The 15,571-nt window shown below is 41.5% G+C and overlaps 1 long non-coding RNA gene across 1 annotated transcript in view; it reads right to left on the minus strand.

The window, feature by feature from the left end:
• Positions 1-13,568, minus strand: part of LOC125111930 (uncharacterized) — a 42,858-nt gene extending 29,290 nt beyond the window's left edge. The window contains exon 1 of the long non-coding RNA XR_007130970.1: positions 13,390-13,568. This is a non-coding gene — a long non-coding RNA (uncharacterized LOC125111930). The remainder of the gene's footprint in view (positions 1-13,389) is intronic.
• Between the last annotated feature and the right edge of the window lie 2,003 nt (positions 13,569-15,571).

The raw sequence follows: 15,571 nt of genomic DNA on the forward strand, positions 1-15,571 counted from the left end.
CTCTCTTGAAGGCCAAAAGAAGAGATATTCCAGAGCTTTCAAACGCCTTTCCAATGACAACCCCAAAGAGTCATTGATCTTGAAAACTGATCAAAATCCCAAGCAGTTTTGTAGAAAATCTATCACCCAGAACCACCAAACATTTGCTGAAATAAAACAGAATATTGATGGAAAAAAACAAAAACAAAAAACCTTGCCCATCAAACTAAAAGGATAAAAGGATATGATGATGAGGTGGACAAAGGATAGAGCGCTTAATCTTTTTAGACAAAACAACCGTAAAGCTCAAGTCAAACATTTCCATTTTTCATATACAGACTGGACACAGCTAAGCTGTTCCTGTCTATGGCAAGTGTTTTTTCCCTTGCTTTTCCTAACATCTAAATGTAATCTCAAAGCCAACACAGTATCTCAAGTCCCAAATGTTGTTTCTCTGTTGGATCCAGTCCTCTCCCCAGCTGAGAAGTTCATCATATCCCAATTTAGTAGCTATTCTTTTTTCCTTTGCAGTAAACATCGTTATAGACACAAACACACAGCGCAGGTAGTGAGAACATCGCTGCCAAAAATATCACAAGCATCCCGCTAGCAGACTTCCTTTTTCTGACTTCCTTCAGTATTTCAGGGACGTATGAGCACCGGCCTTGCACATGACAAAGCACACTGTGGTCTTTCATTGAAGAATGTCCCTCTCATTTTCCTACTCCAATGACTGTGTCTAGGGCTGGGGGCGGTGAGCTGGTGACCTGGATCACCAACTGGTACAGGGATGAGTGGCCATTAAGCAGAGAGAAGAGGTCATTTGTAAAGGAAATCTGCAGGGGTTAAGTATCTTGCTCAGCAAGATGTAATGAGTATCCAATTCACACAGAGATCAATTGTTACAATAGTTTATTGGCAAACAGAACATGAACAGCTTTGGAAGGGAGGAGAAAATGTGCCCTTTCTCCCTCCCAGCTAGCTGGCAGCCAGCGTTCTGACTTCTTGGAGTGGATGCGACACAGCCAGGGGATTGCCGCTCACGCTCTGGGTGTCACCAAGCCCCCAGCCTGGGCTTTGCGACAGAAAAGGGATTTATAAGCAACACACAGTACACATTTTAACCTTTTAGATTTTGTTATTCCACTCGGTTTTTGGTTGTTTTGTTTGTTTGGTTTGGGCTTTTTTTTTTTTTTTTTTTTTGCTTTATAGGGCCACACCTGTGGCCAAAAGAAGAGATATTCCAGAGCTTAGTTCCCAGGCTAGGGGTCAAATAAGAACTGCAGCTGCTGGCCTACATCAGAGCCACAGCAACGCCAGATCTGAGCCACGTCTTCGACCTACACCACAGCTCACGGCAACGCCAGAACCTTAACCCACTGAGCGAGGCCAGGGATCGAACCCACAACCTCATGGTTCCTAGTCAGATCTATTCCCTCTGTGCCACAGCAGGAACTCCAACTCCTTTTTAAAAATTCTCCTAGGAGTTCCCGTTGTGTTGCAGCAGAAATGAATCTGACTAGTATCCATGAGGTTGCGGTTTCAATCCTTGGCCTTGCTCAGTGGGTTAAGGATCTGGCGTTGCCATGAGCTGTGGCGTAGGTCACAGATGCAGCTCGGATCTGGCGTTGCTGTGGCTTTGGCGTAGGCCAGCAGCTATAGCTCTGATTCCACTCCTAGCCTGGGACACTTCATATGCTGCGGGTGCAGCCCTAAAAAAAAAAAAAAAAAAAAAAAAAGACAGAAAAAACAAAACAAAAAAAGTTCTCCTAATGCATATCTCAGGATACCAACTAGAGCCAAAGATAATTATGTCTTTCCATATTTTAAATCTGATCACTGCATATAATCATGAATACTTGGAGGTTAAAGGCTAAGACCAATTGGTCTGCATGATCCCCAAGGTCCTGGCAGAATCATTTGCACATAACTGGTTTTGAATTAATCTCCTTTGTGTTATTGTTGTTCTTATTTAAAAAAACAAACCAACAACACATTTGAACCTTTTCCTTTTCTTGTCCACTTTGTTCATTTCCAACAGTTTCCTCTTCCTTCAATTCTGTAGCTCTCTACTACCTCTGTTTTCTTTCTTCCTCTTTGTATTCATCAATTTGTCTCTCCCCTCTTCCTTCCAATTTTATTTCATAAGGTGTCTGTCTTCTGTCCTTAACTCCAGCTCGCAGAATAGGTCTTAAAAGTTATGATGGAAACTAGCAGGTGTTTCCTGAAGAAATTGATGAATAGATGAATGAAATGCCCATTCCCTCAGATAATCTGGGTCTGCTCTGAAGACTCAATACAGAAGAATGAGAGGGAAAAATCATGGAAAAGTGAAAGAGAAAGGATTCTGTTGGAAGAGAAATGGATTCTATTGGGAGAGAAGACTGGCCAGTTGCCCACTATCCGATTCTTGACTAAAGGGGAGGAGAGGGGACTGACTTGTTGAAATAATTGACAAATCATGCCCAGCTGCAGGAAATGAGCAAGCACATAAGAAAAAGTCCCTACAAGAAATAATGACAGAAGATAAATAATCATATGCCAAACAAAAGTTACCAGCTCTCCAGGAAAACCCATTCATAAATCGGAACAAATGAGTGTTTATTTAATAAAATCGAAAGATCACTGCATGTGTAACCTGTACAACAAAGACTGCAGCACAGCCATCAGACAAAAGATGTGGGGTGGAGGTGGGGGCGACACTTCTGTGAAATGCCACGGCCAAGAATAAAATCACTTCACACAGCCAAGAGGCCCACCACCCTACAGGTGTCTCCTACATACATCCAACTATCAAAACAGGTATCAAAATATTCTGTAATAAGAAAGAGTTTGCCAAGGCAGAAGGATTACATTTTTTATGAGGAGTAACATCTATAAACTTTTTCTTGGTAACTAAAAATAAAAAATCAGTAACCATATAGCCTTATCCCTACTTTTTTCTTTTTTGGGGGGGGGGGGCTTTTTAGGGCTGCACCAGAGGCATAGGGAGGTTCCCACGCTAGGGGTCAAATCAGAGCTGTAGCTGCTGGCCTATGCCACATCCTTAGCAACGCCAGATCCTAAACGAGTCTGCAGCCTACACTACAGCTCATGGCAGTGCCGGATCCTTAACCCACTGAGTGAGGCCAGGGATCGAACCTGCATCCTCATGGCTAGTCAGATTAGTTTCTGCTGAGCCACAGTGGGAACTCCTACCTTTTTTTAAAAAAACAATTTACTTCTTCTGTTATATTCAAGACTTTGATCTATGGGCTCCATGAAGTTCCTCCTTTTTTTGACTTTTATTCCTTTAAATTTCTTAGGCTAACTCAAATCACATCAACTTCACAGGTTTTCAGATGATGATAAGAACTTCTAAAACAAATTCATGGAAGGAATATACTTTTATCGACTACATTCATACTCAAGACTACACTCTTTATTGCTACTGCTCTTCTGCTTCCTAAAGAGTTTAACTTAAAGTCAATCTTAGGAGGTAAATCTTCAGAGAAAATTAAATATTCTCCAGAGTGAACCCTACTCTGGCATTGGTGAACTTACACATTCTAAAAACCAGTTTTCCAAAGAGAAACAAAAGGTACTAAACTCAAACCCTGTTGCTTTATTTTAGGTAATTCTTTAAGCCAGAATAAGCTCATTCATGGATCATTTTCTCTTCTTAAAATATCAAAGCACTTTACAGAGATGTATTAATTTAGCCTCATAAAATCTTTTTTTGCAGGGGAAAAAAAATCACATCTGTTTACAGAACAAAATTTTAGTTTTCTCCTCTGTCTTTTTCCCTTTCTGTCTTTCCTTATTTTTTCTTTCCTTTTTTCTTTCTTTCCTTTCTTCTTCCTTCCTTTTCCTTCTTTATTCCTCTTTCTTTCTTTCTTCTTCCTTCCTTCCTTTCCAGTGGTAAACCAAAGATGACAGGTAGCTCCAAACAAGGTGATGTGTTGGAGAGAAGGTGATAGATAAGGCTACTGTTTACTCTTACTAGGAAATAGCCAGGCTGGCCTTCACCTTCTCTTTATGGAGCAAGGTGATTCAGAAGGTTTCCCATGAAAACCACTCTGGTGCAGTGAGGGGGTCCCAGGGACCCTGGAGTCACAGACTGAAGCTCAGTTCACTAGACTCCTGAAGGACTTTCTTCTTCCTGTAACTCTCCCAGTGTTGGTCTGCATTTGGCAATTCAGGCCCTTTCTTGCCATTGTGATTTTGGTAGATTCCATATTTTCTTTCGACTCTCTAAGACGTCCCAGGCCTCTCAATTAAATGTGATGTATCCAGATGGGGAGGGAGTGAACCTTTTAGAAAATAGATCAGTTCTCTTCTTATACCTTACTTCTCTTTCCTCTATCTTCTGTCCTAAAAGATATTTTAAAATTAAGTGATCTAAGAAGAGGAGTTGCTGCTCAACAGGTATAAAGTTTCCCTTATGCAGAATGAAGGTCTAAAGATTGAATGAATGAGATTGTATTTATAATTAACAATATTGTACATACCCTTAACAATTTAGGAGACTGGATTTTGTGTCATCTGTTTTTATCACAATAAAAAGGAGAAACTAATTTGAAATGACCAAAAAAATTTTCGAAAAAAAAAAAATCCTCTAACAAGAGTTAGTATGTTAAAATGCATGGAAATGTTGGATAAAGGATCTGAGAGAAACCAAAAAAAGAAAAAAGAGGAAATGCAAGCACATCCCATAAATTGTTTCAACATCCATGCTGAGAGATTACGAGCAGGCAAAAACAAAAGACCTCTATGAAGGCTTTAAGAGATAAATTGTATCCCGATCTTCAACTGTTGGGCTGTTACAAAGGGTTCTTTAAATATTTCTGATGGGAATGAAATGAATTATGGCTGACAAGTGGAGAAAGAGGACATGAAAGGGCAGGAGGTCGGATAAATGGAAACAGTGAATTTCCTTGTCAGATAGGGATACCTGCTTCATATCCTCAGTGAAGTTTTTCCTCTTTATTTAAGGCTTGGGAGTTAATTATCCTTTGCATAGTTTGTTTCTCCCCTCAGTAGAATCTAGTTCAGAATTCCGTATGGTTTGGTTGCCCCTATATCCCAAGCATTTTATTTTTTAAGGTATGAAAATGGAATTCTCATAGACTTCATTAAAAGAATTTCCATCCTCTGAAGGTTATAAAGAGCTCTCACTAATCATCAGTCATTGATCCAATCATTAGACAAGTTTTTATTCGGAACCCAACACCAGAGTTCCCATTGTGGAGCAGCAGATACGAATCTGACTAGGATCCATGAGGACATGGGTTCGATCCCTGGCCTCCCCTTAGTAGGTTAAGGATCCGGCCTTGCTGTGAGCTGTTGTGTAGGTTGCAGATGTGGCTAAGATCTGGCATGGCTGTGGCTGTGGTGTAGGCAGCAGCTACAACTCCGATTCAACCCCTAGCCTGGGAACCTCCACATGCCTCGGATGTGGCCCTAAAAAAGAAAAACAAACAAACAAAAAAAACAAACACAGTGCCTGGCAATATGCTGTGGGCTGAATTACATTGTAAACAGAGTCCTTTGTATGGAGACCTGGGCCAAGTAAAACCACACTCCGAGAAACTTCTTTCACACATCACTTGTTCCTAACTACCACTGCTTGAGAACTAGCTGTCTGCCAGGTCTGCATTAGATCATTTAATCTTCACAAACACTCTGGGAAAAATAAGCATCCATTACTCTACACTACAAAAGAGGACATTGAGGCCCTGGGCCACTAAATAATTGACCTAAGCCCCCAGAGGGGGCTCACCCACTATCTCTGACAGCTGGCACCCACCTATGCTGTGTCATAGATTTTCTGTTTGCTAAACTAGCCTTTTTTTTTTTTTTTTTTTTTTTAAAGACGCCAACAGGAGTTCCCGTCGTGGCGCAGTGGTTAATGAATCTGACTAGGAACCATGAGGTTGCGGGTTCAGTCCCTGCCCTTGCTCAGTGGGTTAACGATCGGCGTTGCTGTGAGCTGTGGTGTAGGTTGCAGACGCGGATCGGATCCCGCGTAGCTGTGGCTCTGGTGTAGGCTGGTGGCTACGGCTCCGATTCAACCCCTAGCCTGGGAACCTCCATGTGCCGAGGGAGCGGCCCAAGAAATAGCAAAAAGACAAAAAAAAAAAAAAAAAAAACGCCAACAGCAGAATATATGTGTAGAAAGCCCACTGGACCTGAACATACTCGGAGCACCTTCCCTGGTCCTGCTCCTACACATTAATCCAGCAAGCATTTTCAGTAAAGAGCTAGCTAGGACCATTGCGGGTGTCCAGACTGTGAGATCTGTCACAACCATTCCCAACCCTTTGTTTGCAGCTCCAAAGCAGCCATAGAGAATAAGTAAATGAATGGACATCATTGGGTTCCAATACTTTTTATTTATTTATTTATTTATTTTGGCTACACCAGTTACATGAGGAAGTTCACAGGCTGGGATCAAATTCATGCCACAGCAGTGACCCGAGCCAGAACAGAGACCAGAGCCTCCACAGTGACAATGCTGGATTTTTAACCACGAGGCCATCAGAGAACTACCCCAATACCTTTATTTTTAGAACAGCCCATGAGCTTTAGTCCATCCCCTTCCTGCCTCTTTCCTACAGGGAAATGATTGACATCTTCAATGTCAAACTTCTTTTTTTTTTGCTTTTTAGGGCAGCACCCACGGCATATGGATATTCCCAGGGTAGGGGTCAAATCAGAGCTATAGCTGCTGGCCTACACTGCAGCCACAGCAACATGGGATCTAAGCCTCGCCTGCAACCTATACCACAGCTCATGGCAATACCAGATCCTTAACCCAATGAGCGAGGCCAGGGATCAAACCTGCAACCTTATGGATCCCAGTCGGGTTCGTTAACCGCTGAAGCCACGAAGGGAACTCCAATGTCAAAATTCTTAACCTGGTGTCCTTAGGCTTCTAAACTCTTTTAAATCAATTGGAAAAATGTGTTTATACATCTTTGTGTTCTTTTAAGGCTCTTTCAGGGGTGGACACAATAGCTCTCATCAGGTTCTATGACTCAAAAAAATGTTAAACCTGGGGTCCTCAGTTCCACTACTCACTGCAGCCTAGAGGGCCAGCTTCATGGCTTTCAAAGGCCCTCACGCCCTGCTATGGGTGTTTTTTGTTTGTTTTGTTTTATTTGTTTGTTTGTTTCTTTTTAGGGCAGTACCTGTGGCCTATGGAAGTTCCTGGGCTAGAGGTTGAATCGGAGCTGCAGCTGCCCACTGCAACCACTGGCCAGCAATGTGGGATCTGAACCCATTTGTGACTTAACACCACAGCTTGTGGCAGCGTTGCATCCTTAACACACTGAGCAAGGCCAGGGATCAAACCTGCATCCTCATAGACACTGTGTCAGGTTCTTAACCCACTGAGCCACAACAGGAACTCTACACTGTTGTGTTTTTACAATTACCTTTCTGTTTGATTTCTGGGCACTGCTCACACTAAACTACTTCCTGGGTCTCCAAAACATCTTGCACAACTTTTAAGTGTCTGAGTCTTTGCCAGTGCTTTTCAATCTGTTGGACATGGACCTTTTATTTAATTTCATTGAATTTACAAACATCTATTTATGAAGCAGTTGCTCGCAGTCAGGCTGTGTGTCCTGGGGACAAAAGAACATCTTACAGAGGAGGCAGTTAGAAAAGCCAACATAGATTTACATATTCAGAGTAAAAAGTGTTGTCAGAACACTCAGGAGGGGTGCCTACCCCAGACTTGGGGGCATCGGGCCATATTTCCTGAAGGCAATGATGGTTAAAAGGGACATAAAGAATGCTTAGGAGTCTGTATCAGGAGCCAGAAATTTGTTGAACAAAGAAAAAGAGGGTGACTAGAAGAGAAGATACAGGTAAACACTTGTAGACAAAACAAAGGTGAGTCTGTCGAACAGAATACAGGATGGGAAGGGAAAGATTGGACCAGAGAGGTATGAGGTTGCTTCATGGAGGATCTTGTATACAGATTAAGTGTTTGCACTTTCTTATAAAGACAGTGAGAGGTCCTGTGTGTCTGGATGACCAGCAGCTTTGCCATAACTGGGAGAAGGTTAGAGACGGAATCATGGCCCCAACTGAGAACTCCTGAATCAACAACTGCATTTCAACACAGCCCTGAGCGATTCCTACACATACAGAAGTTTGAGGTGCTCTTCTTTAGCTTGGATCACCTCTGTTCCCCACTTCACTTTATCTTAGATCAACTCTGTTCCCCTACTCACCCACACTTCCCAAATGGTCTTGGTAATTGTCCTTTAAGATATTTGTTTTGTAGTCAGATTCCTGGCTTTTCCCCTGGACCTTCTCATTCTGTAGGTCTGCGTTGGAATCAAGGAATCTGTTTCTTCCAGCAAGTGATGTGGGATGATTCTTCCTTTAGGAAAGTTTGGGACAATCCAGGTCCTGATCTGCATGTTCCCATGGCACTTTATCCTTCCATGTATCACAGTGTTAATGTGTTATTTTATTGTATTTTTTTATATGTCTGTTTTCCTTGGTTGGCTCTGAGCTCTTTCCTTCTGATTTGCTTTTGTATTGCCAGCACCTGGCACAATGGCTTTACCTCAGCCACTGCACTTGTAGGTCCACAAATAACAATAACCCCACATGAGCTGTTCATGTGAGTCAGACCAAGGTCATATGTGGCATTAAAATGAAAGCAGCTTCAGGAGTTCCCACTGTGGCTCAGCAGTAATGAACCTGACTAGCATCTGTGAGCATTTGATCCCTGGCCTCGCTCAGTGGGCTGAGGATCTGGCATTGCCGTGAGCTGTGGTGTAGGTCAAAGATGCTGCTCAGATCTGGCATTGCTGTGGCTGTGGTATAGGCTGGCAGCTGCAGCTCCAATTCGACCCCTAGGGTGGGAACTTCCATAGGCTGCGGTGCAGCCCTAAAAAACAACAACAACAACAACAAAAAACCAGAAAGTACCTTCAATTTAATAAACAAAGGATCTTGTTCTACATATTAAAATCAAGGTCAGGAGCAGGAGCATGTTCCTGTTACCAGCTCAATATGAAACTCTTCCTCACCTAAAATTAGTCACCTGGCCTCCTATTAACAACTGATGATCAAGGCAACTCCTGCCTGCTTTCTTCCAGACCCCTTTTTCCCTGCAGCCATCACCTCCTGAAAATGCTTTCATTTCACTGGCTTTCAAGTCATCTAACCACTTCATTTGACCATTTGAACTTCTGTGAGAGCAAATGCCTCTAGCTTCCCACAAGCTGCATGAAAAGGTTATTTCCTTTTTATTTCTTCTAAATTTTCTTCTTAACAAGTTGACTCCATTTAAGGAATAACTTTTGTTTTTATTTTTTTTTCTTTCTTTTTCTTTTTTTTTTCTTTTTTCTTTTTTTTTTTTGCCGAGCCCGTACCATGCAGAAGTTCCCAGGCCAGGGACTGAACCCACACCACAGTTGTAACCAGAGCCATAGCAATGACAATGCTATATCTTTAACCTCCTGAGCCACAAGGGAACTCCCAAGGAATAACTTTCATAGGAGAAATTAACTCAATTATTTTGTTGTGGTGGGAGTAGGTAGAGGCCAGAGATATAAAGGTTTTTGAAATCCCCTCAAAACCCCTTATTTAGTTTTAAATTATACATATGTATTTTTTTCTGGGTATATACATGATATGTGTCCATTTTGCAAATTTTGGGAAGTAAAGAACAGTTTAAATCTTCTAATAAGATTTATATTCTTATTATAATTTTAAGATTATAAGAATATAAATATTACCACTCAGAATATTATGATTATGTTGCTAATTAATATGATTTAGGTTTTAATAGTCACAATAGGGAGTTCCTGTTGTGGCATAATGGAAGGGAATCTGACTAGTATCCATGAGGATACAGGTTCGATCCTTGGCCTTGCTCAGTGGGTCAGGGATCCAGCATTGCCATGAGTGGTGGTGCAGGTCACAGACATGGCTCGGATCCTGCATGGCTGTGGCTGTGGTGTAGGCCAGCAGCTGCACCTCCAATTTGACCCCTAGCCTGGGAACCTCCATATGCTGTGGGTGCGGCCCTAGAAAGAAAAAAAAAGTCACATTAGCATCTTCTCATATGTAAATCATTTTGTCATCTAAGCTAGAATCAAACGCAGAATGCAGTCCATGCAATGCTTTTGACACCTGAAATATTTCTGCCTCCCAAGCATAAAAGTGATGCAGAGGATGCATGGAACCAAGTCAACCTGAGGCACCAAGGGAAGGGAAGAGATGGTTACTAAGCTCCCATGAGGGATCTGACTTTGGCAATGAAACCGATGGGATTTGCCACTCCAATTCTGGGGTTAAAGGAAGAGGCAGACACACTGGTAGGACAATATGAAAAACCCAACTCACTTCCCATATGTGCTTATCCTTGAAAAAAATTTGTATTAGTACTTCTTTGGACCCTTTTTCAACCATTTCCCTCATTATCCAGTTCTAACACCCAATGTCTCAAGTTTGTGGAAGGTATTGGATTAGGTTAAGTGATCAGGTACTCTGTTTGCTCTGACAGGGAAGAAAGCTCACAAGGCAATGAGTCACTTTAATTAGTCCATAGGAGAGCTAGTTTTTGGTCAGAAAGCTGAAATCCCTTCTCAACGAGGATCCTAGGGAAAAGCCAAAAAAGGGCTTTCTTGACACTGGATTTTTTTTGTGGGCTTTCTTCTTTTTTCTTCTTCTTTTGCGCGTGTGTGTTTTAGGGCTGCGCCTGCAGCATATGGAGGTTCCCAAGCTAGGGGTCAAATCAGAGCTACAGCTGCTGGCCTACACCACAACTACAGCAATTTGGGATCCGAGCCGCGTCTTCGACCTACACCACAGCTCATGGCAACGACAGATCCTTAACTCACTGAGTGAGGCCAGGGATCGAACCCCCAACCTCATGGTTCTTAGTCGGATTCATTTCTGCTTCACCAGGAAGAGAGCTCCAGCTTTTTTCTTTTTCTTAAGTGACTCTGACTTTCCTGTTTTATTTTTTTAAACGCACTCACTCATTACAAAACACTTAAACGATGAAGGGGAATACAAAGATTAAAATATAAAATCATCTAACACCCAACACCTAGGCTCTGCTCTCCTGTCTGAGTTTCTATTAAATGTTCTGTGCCAAGGATCACTCTGTCAAGTTGGGAATCTCTTCCTAGAGATTTTTCCAAGACTTGGCTCAGCCCCCACAGTTCAGTGATGAGCCCTGGAAAATGGAAAGCTTGACATATCATTTGCTCACTGCTAAATTCTGGAGTGGTAAGGCAGGACCTTAGATCATGCTACCTTTTCCTTATTTTTCCCCTGGGCCTCCCGCCTCAATTTCCTTCTCTCCAGAATAGGGAAGTTTGGTGGGCATTTTTAGAGGCTGAACAAACCATGCCAGAATCTTCTTTTTCCCTGCTTGGCATCTAATCCCATTTTGCATGCAGGTAATGACATGAGGCTATACATTTTCCCTTGTTTAGCTATTGATAGTATTTCTTTCTTTCTTTTTTTTCCGCTTTTTTTTAATGATTGTTTATCCACTCCTTGAGGAAATAGACGACAGGGGGATTCTATGCTATAAAGTCACTATTCCATCTTTTCCAAGACCAAGTTTTAAGTGGTAATACTCCGTAATTCCAAGCAGAGGATTCTCCTTCATTGATTGCTATCACCAAGAGCCATGAGCTTCCTGTGGGCTCAGAGATACTCATGAAGGAAAAGTACATCCCCCAACCCCGGAAAACTGGCAGTCTTAATTCATACCTAATCTAGTTATATTTAATTGTTGATTATACTGAATGAGCATTTTCATCATCCATTGTAATTATTCAAAACTTGGCCTGCTGTTGCTATACTAAAGACTCTCTAAGGATAAGACTTAATTTAAAAAATTCTCTTGGGACTGGGAACAATCAGCAGATAAAGAAAGTTCTAGGAGAGGCTAAATGTAATTTTTCAAATAAAATTAAAATATCCAATTTTTCATCTATCCCAAGAATGGAAGGAGAAATGGGATAAATTGATGATTCTAGAGACTTTGGTGAGAATGTCCAAAGGCATCATTACTTGCCACTGGCACTAGGTGATGATGCCCTCCAAAATAGAACCCTCTAGGCGTTTCTATGGACTCAGCTCTGATATTGATGGACTAATTCTGTAAACAAACACTTAACAGCTACTATGTAACAGGCTCTATCCTAGGCACTAAAAATGCAAAGATGAAAAAGACATGACCCTTTTTTTTGGGGGGCCCACACTCCTGGCATGTAGAAGTTTCCAGGCCAGGGATTAAACCTGCACCATGGCAGCCACTGAGCCACTACAGTGACAATGCCAGGTCCTTTTTTTTTTTTTTGTCTTTTTGTCTTTTTGTCTTTTCTAGGGCTGCACCCATGGCACATGGAGGTTCCCAGGGTAAGGGTCTAGTCGGAGCTGTAGCCGCTGGCCTACACCACAGCTCACGGCAATGCCAGATTCTTAACCCACTGAGCAAGGCCAGGGATCAAACCGCAACCTCATGGTTCCTAGTTGGATTCATTAACCACTGAGCCACGACGGGAACTCCAATGCCAGGTCCTTAGCACACTGCACCACAAGGGAACTCCAAGTCATTGCCTCTTTTCTTAGAAGATCATAATCTTTTGCATGTGGAAGTAGGAATGTAGATAATTTCTATCGAATGCAATACTACAAAATAATAGCGGCATGAACAGATGCCAGGAACAGAGAAAGCTATGGATCAATACGCATATTTCTCACTTACAACACATATGCAGAGGAGATGTTCTTTGAACTGGTATTAAAGTGCCAGGCAGAGAAGGAGGTGAGCAATTAAGGCAAATGACACAGCATGTTTGAAGGCAGGTATGTGTCAAAGGGCTGGGCCAGTCCAGGACCATGAGATATTCAATGTGACTGGGCCATGAGGTGCATGTGTGCTTAGGGGTGGAAGGGAGGTAGAATAGCCTGAAAACAGACTGTTAAGGGTTTTGTTCTCCATCCTGGAGATTCTAGAAGTCATCTTATCAAAAAAGAGAGGGAGCTGATAGGACCAGATGTGCTTTTAGAACATTGAATTCTTGTGGCCGTGAAGAAAATGGCTGGAGTGGGGAGAGACTGGTGGCTGAAGGATTAATTGCAAGATTTGTGCAGTTTTCCTGGCAACAAAAGATATAAATTTGAGCTAAGATAATTCTAGTTGGGAATGAAAGATAAAGGACAGAATCAGGAGACGGTGCCATAAAAGGATTTGGGGTTGATGAGTACCCCAATGAGAATGAGGTTGAGTACAGAAAGATTTCCCTTTTTTCTTGAAACACAAGGCAGATGGTGACCATGCTAACTAAGGAAAAACTGCATTTGCAAGGGAGAAGGGAATTACAGAGAAAAGAAAACAAGCTTCCATTTCTGCAAAATATTGTAAAGTTTGCTTACCTATTGTATATTCGGCAGTTGGGTGTTTTGTCGAGGGCTCAGAAGAGAAAGGGCTGGAGATGATTTGAGTCCTCAGCACACAGGCAATGGCTGAAGCTAGCGCTTTGGTTGACATTATTCATTCATCTCATAAATACTGAATCCATCTACTGCATGCCAGGTGATGGGCTAGCTGGAGCATAAAAGAAGAAGGAAGAAATTACGAGAGTAGAATTTCAGAAAGTTAGTATTTTTAAGGCATTAGGTATTAAACTTTAAGAAGCCAAGGAATCAGCTAGGGAGCTGGCTAAGAACTGAGATTCTCAGGCCCCACCTCCATGACCTTGGCATTATTAACCAGCTCCCCAGGTGATGCATGTGGTGAGCTGAGAAACGTAATCTCAAAGGGTGGCTGGAGGAAATGGGGTCAGTAAAAGAGACTGCAAAGGCACAGAGGGAAGAAGAAAGACAGATTGTGAGGTTCCTTGAAGATCCAGCCTTAACTCTTAGGTTCTATTGTTGACTGTGGGATTTGAAAATAGATGAGACTTTGTGGAATCTAGAAAAAAAAAAGTGATACAAATGAACTTACATTTAAAAGAGAAATAGACCCATGGACATAAAAATCTAATTTATGGCTACTAGAGGGGAAGGGGAGAGGGATAATTTAGGAGTTTGGGATTAGCAGATACACTATGTAAAATAGATGACCAGTAAGAACCTACTGTACATGTATAGCACAGGGAACTATACTTAATATTTTGTAATAAGCTATAAGAAAAAAAATCTGAAAAAAAAGATATATGTATGGGTATAATTGAATCAACTTGCTGTATACCTGAAACTAACACAACTTTGTAAATCAACCATACTTAAATTTAAAAGACAGATGGGCAGTTCCCGTCATGGCTCAGGGGTATGAATCTAGCATCCATGAGGATGCAGGTTCAATCCCTGGCCTTTCTCAGTGGGTTAAGGATCCGGCATTGCCGTGGCTATGGTGTAGGCTGGTAGTTGTAGCTCCAATTCAGCCCCTAGCCTGGGAAACTCCATAGGCTGTGGTGCAGCCCTAAAAAGCAAAACCATGAAAATTAAAAAAAAAAAATGGGATTATTCATGGGGTTCATTCCAGAACTCTCTGTTCTCCCCTTTTGCCCATTTAAGCCTCAATTTACTGAATGTAAAGCCATATTTTCTAGATCTTTTGCCTCAGCTGCTTCTTCTGGGTGCTCTGAATGGGCACCTTCCTGCCTCCAGACCTTTGGATTGACTTCTTCTCAGATGACCTGCTTATGTCCCCCTTGACCCTCATCTTTACCAGCCAATGGGTCAATAATGAGTCCTCTTTTAGCATAGCCCCAGGACATCCCACACCTGTGAACAACCCATGGGTCACACATCCAGGACCAGATACAGAAGTTAGATAATCTAGGTAAATTGCACAGAATAAATTTTTTTAAAATTTAATAAATGTTTTGAATAATATGTGATATTTTTTTCAGTTTAAATTGTATTTTACAAAAAGGGAAATAAGGAAACCGATAGGCAGTTATACTGACATACAAGTGTTCTGTTTACTTTTTTCAAAAAAGTGACATGAAACACAAGTAAAACTAAATTTGTTGGAGTTCCCGCTTGAGTTCAGTGGGTTAAGAACTTGACTAACATTCATGAGGATGCGGGTTGGATCCCTGGTTTTGCTTGCATCGTTGCTGCAAACTGCGACGTAGGTCAAATATGCAGCTTGGACCTGGCGTTGTTGAGGTTGTGGCGTCAGCTGGCAGCTATAGCTCCGATTCAACCCCTAGCCTGGGAAGCTCCATATGCCACAGGTGCGGCCCTAAAAAACAAACAAACAAACAAAAAAAAACAAACAAAAAAAGAAATATCATCATTTTTTTAGTTTTCTATGGAAAGACATGTTTAGAGTTTCCAAAAGGAGAAAAAAAATTTCAAAGTCACTAATCCAAAATATTTGATATTCTTTCTAGTGTACATTTTAAGGAAAACAAACATTTAAAACCTGTCAAAGGAAAGTAGGTCTATTATTTCTGATACTGATATTATTTTGAAATGTATTGGCTTACTTGAATTGCCATAAAATATTTATGTTAAAAAATCTAAGGCAGAGATATGAAAATTGAGTTTATTTTTATTTTATTGATCAGTTAATTGAAATAAAGCCTTTTCAAATGTCTATCAG

The sequence above is a fragment of the Phacochoerus africanus genome, chromosome 1 (assembly GCF_016906955.1).
Source record: "Phacochoerus africanus isolate WHEZ1 chromosome 1, ROS_Pafr_v1, whole genome shotgun sequence".
NCBI classification, from domain to species: domain Eukaryota; kingdom Metazoa; phylum Chordata; class Mammalia; order Artiodactyla; family Suidae; genus Phacochoerus; species Phacochoerus africanus.